This window comes from Buceros rhinoceros, unplaced genomic scaffold, assembly GCF_000710305.1.
Source record: "Buceros rhinoceros silvestris isolate BGI_N320 unplaced genomic scaffold, ASM71030v1 scaffold7236, whole genome shotgun sequence".
Classification (NCBI taxonomy): Eukaryota; Metazoa; Chordata; class Aves; order Bucerotiformes; family Bucerotidae; genus Buceros; species Buceros rhinoceros.
In genome coordinates, this window is record NW_010418046.1 from 156,580 (window position 1) to 160,968 (window position 4,389).

Genomic DNA, 4,389 nt, shown 5'->3' on the forward strand with positions numbered 1-4,389 from the left:
CGCTGGTCTAGTACCGTGGCAATGGATCGCTGAAAGGAAGCGTGCTGTTGGAAAGCTTGACTGTTGGCTGGGGTGGAAAACCTCATGACTGCTTGTGGTGATTAATGGAAATGGAATGGAAAAACTAAAGATCTTATTCCACTTTTGACAAGGGCAGGGCTGTTAAGCTGAGTCTTGTGGCCAAATTCCAGGTAGCTGCATTCAGCCTACCTAAATACTGCTGAAAGTTGTGTTTGAATATGCTGTATTATTCTTAACTTCCTACCTTCCACTGGTGTGTGGCGTTTCTGAACAACAGCTCCATTGTGCCTTCAAGCAGTGCTGTGACTACATGAGGTGAAGAGTTTCTGCTGTATTTCAAGTGCTCTGAGATTCTTGAAGGGAAAGGACTGTACACACACAGGGTGTTTTATTCTCAGATTCAACTGACACGGTGAAGCTTGCCCACACTTAGCTAAAATTAAACACACAGTATTATTTGCACATAGTTTTCTCCCCCCTTCCTGAATGAAACAGGCAAAAAATATCCTCCACCTCGCCTACTTCTATGAGCTCCATCTTCAATGAAAGAATAGGGGTGTTTTCTAGAAATCAGCCCAGTGAATTAAACTGTTGTAAAGGTAGCACCGATATCCTGCCTAGGAATACATTCTAGAACACTCTCTATCTCTGCTTCTGGGATTTACATACCTAAGATGAAGAACATAGCGGTGTTCTTGGACGTACATGTCCAGCCGCTCATTCAGTGTAGCCAAAGGTAGAACTTCCCTGTTTTAACCTCCGCAGCACACAGAGGACGCTGCCTGGAACAAGGACGCAGAGAAATGAGCTGATGGTTAAAAGTGCCCAGCAGGCTGTATAAGCTGCTGGTCTTTAATTCCAATCCGGGCCGAAGAACGCTGTATTGTGACCCAGCTCTCGATTCTGCCGTAACTCGCCTATTCTGAGTTAGAACCCAGTAGGGGGAAACACATCATCTCTGATTCTCGATCGGTTTCCAGAGCTCAGAGTAGTCTCTGAACCAACGCTATGTTTTTGAGATAACTTCATTTCAAAGCATGCAAAAACCAGGTAGGTGTTGGAAAGCTTAAAAAGTAAGACTAACAGTATTGATGAAATTTTGGGAACATACGATTTGTCTAAGTCTCCCACAGCTTTCAGCCTCCACATCTGTCAGAGCCTCCCAAGGCTTTTTGTCCTCCCACTCCTTTTAAACCTCTGCCTCTGCCAGGGTCTCCAGGACCTGTTCGGCTTTCCACACCTTTTGTGCCTCCCACACCTTCTCGGCATCCATCTCTGTCTGGGTCTCCCACACCTTTTGGGCTTCCCACCTCTGTCCTGGTCTCCTGTTAATTGCTTTCATCAGAGACACTGGAATGCCTTTGTAATTCTACAGCTCCGAGCTCAGATGGTTTGCATCAACTCCTGAGATCCTCCTCAATCTGGAATGACACCATACGGCAGACAGCTAGCAGATTTGGCCCAAGGCTAGGCCATACTAATTCCGCTTTTGTGTCTTTAAAAACGATAGGATTTTAACACAGCTACTGCCACTTCTGTTTATTGCTTTTGGCAAAATCTTCCATTGGAGCCTGTTTATTCCTCAGTTGGAAAGGACCACACGGACATTTTGTTTCTTTGGAGGAGACAAAGAGAACAAATATGGGTGATTAAAGGCTAAAAAGAAAGTATGTTTGGAATGAGTCCACCAGGCTCTACCTCCGTCTTCTTGAGGTCCTGTGTGTAGAGACCTTATCTCTGAGGGCCTCGGATTTTGTTATCTGACAATGACGGCGCTGAGACCAGACACATCATTTTCAATACTAATGGGTTCTTCTTCTTCCTGAGCACACAGAGCCACTGCAAACAGGTCCAACCAGTCCAAAAGCAGAATGCAAGACGTCAGGGATGCCAGCAGAAGTTTCATCTGGCAGTTGCACTTCCTTTGAAAAGCAACTTCGCAGCACACGACAACAGAACAGAGAAATGCGGGACACGAACTAAGGAGACAGAACGTCAGACCACTCGGGTTTTCTACAACCTGCCCTTCCACGCACCACACTGCTAAGTGAAAGTAAACACACCGCCTTGTTACCGTAAAGAAGGTAATTGAGGTGTGAAATAAAACCTGGCTTAACCATATTGTTAATGTTTTACTTCATTTCTCATATGTGTATGATACCGACATTGTATTCACCCTCCCGATCCCGTTTCTTTTCATGCACAATGTATTCAGACGTGCCAAGCACTTTAAAAGACTCCCTTTTAATGCAGTCTGATTGTTTTGGTAAAAAATATTTGATCGCACCAAGTGCTTTATATGCCATAACAACTCAGTGCAATTTAAACTGGGGATGGCCAAAACCATAGCCAGTATTTTTTCCAGTGAAATACTGGAATACTTATTTGGACACCACATTTCAGCTTGCTAGCTCCTTGTGCTAACTTCAGTACTGCCAATCAAAGCAGCTTTGGGGACGAGCGTTTCCTACAACCGTCAGTCCAGCGCGCAGTATATCAATCGTTTGGTCCAGCTGCACAGCAATGTTTTCATTTACTCTAATCATTTCATTGTGCTCACTCTTACCGTATTTCTTCTTTCTTTTTTATCCCCCCTCCCCCCAGAGCAGCTCATGCTCTCTGCTTTTCATGAACCTTTTATCAGCACCCCTGGAGGATGGGAAGATACAACCACTCTAAAATTTGGTAATATAATTAATGGTTTTTTTCTTGATCTTTCATGCTTTCTACATCCAGGGGGTTTAGAACTGTCCTTAAAATAATGGTCACCTCAAAGCCAGGCAGGTTCAAAAGGAAGGTGACCCCAAGGTTTCTATGCTGTGAAATATTTAGTAAATTTTCCACATTTTAATTAAACATGTTGGGTCTGATAGAAAGAAATGAAAAGGGTTATATTTGTCACAGGAAATTTTAAAAAGCTAACAAAGGGATTTTCAATGGCAGGCAGCCAGCAAGGAAACTTGATCTCAGTCAGTTTTATTAAAGTAACTTTACACTTTTGACATTTGCCTTTTTCCAATAAAACTTCTTGAACTCTCGCAAGGATAAGGCAGTTAATACACATAAGCACAGAGGCAGATGGGCAAAAGCCTGGCTCGTTAGTCAAATAGCAGCCTGGAATCACAATGGAGAAACCTATGTGAGCTGCATCGGGCCAGTAATAAATTACCACACGCCTGAAGTTCATAGGCGATGTCCTAACTCCTGCCACCCAGCCGGACAAAGCGGGGCTCCCTCTGCAGTGTGGAAGCTTCACCCGCTCCGTAGTATTGAGCCTGGTCAGAGAATACCTCCTGGAGTTTTGTGAAGTATTTAGTTGTACTAAACCTGACAGGCTGCACATAACAATTCTTCCACAAAAGGTCTCTCTCCAGCAGAAACAAGGAGAGCCGTGTGTACACCAACTACAACCCAAACTCTTCTGAGTTTCCTAGAAATCACATGTGTGTTGCTGCATGCTGTGCTTTTCCATTTCTGAAAACACGTCATGCAGTGGAACTAATCCTGGAATCCTGTATAGCTTGTGCCTAATTCTGTCCAGCTCTGCAGCAGAGCACTTTGTTTGCAGCATATGAGAGACAAGCAGTGGAACCTTATTAAATGAGGTATTTCAGATGGTCAGGACATGATTTCACAGAGCACGTTAGTAAAAATCTGCACAGTTTAATAGGCAATTAAAAAGCATGAAGCAGCTTTCAATTTAAAGCTGACTTCTGCTGTTTCAGGTAACAAACAAGCGTTAAAATGTAAAATAATTTCAGTTACTGTTTAGAATCTTTTAGGAATCTCCCTGGCCTTTTTTTTACCTTTGGCCTCTGTGTTGCCCTTCAAAGCGACTGCTCTTACAGTATTATTCTCCAGTAATAAAAACTGGGTTTATTCTAAGGTATTTATGATCAAGGGATTATAACTGAGACTCTCTGATACCGTAATTACTAAGCACGGCTATCACAATAAATATCGGAATAACAGCACCATTAGCACTTGGGACCGTAGCAGTAAATTCTGCTGCGCTTTCTGGAAACGAAATGCGAAGCCGTGAGAATAGAGTATAGAAGAGAGTTAATTTGTTTGCTTAGGAATTCTTCTAATAACTGTTGGAAGCCCTAACGTTACAAAGACACTGTGATTGAAAAGATTTTTGTGCCTTAATGAGAAATAACAAGAAAACCTGGGGACTACTCAGGGAAAGAGAGACGACGGTACTGTGCTTGTGGCTGTCAGCTGAAAAGAGGGTTTCTGGGATAAATTACGCCTCTCATTATTTGTGGATATCCACTGAAATTCTCTGCTTTTACGTAAGGACCTTCAAACAACCAAGCGGGTTCTTTTTTGTATTAGCTGCAGCCCTGCTTTCCCTCCATCAGT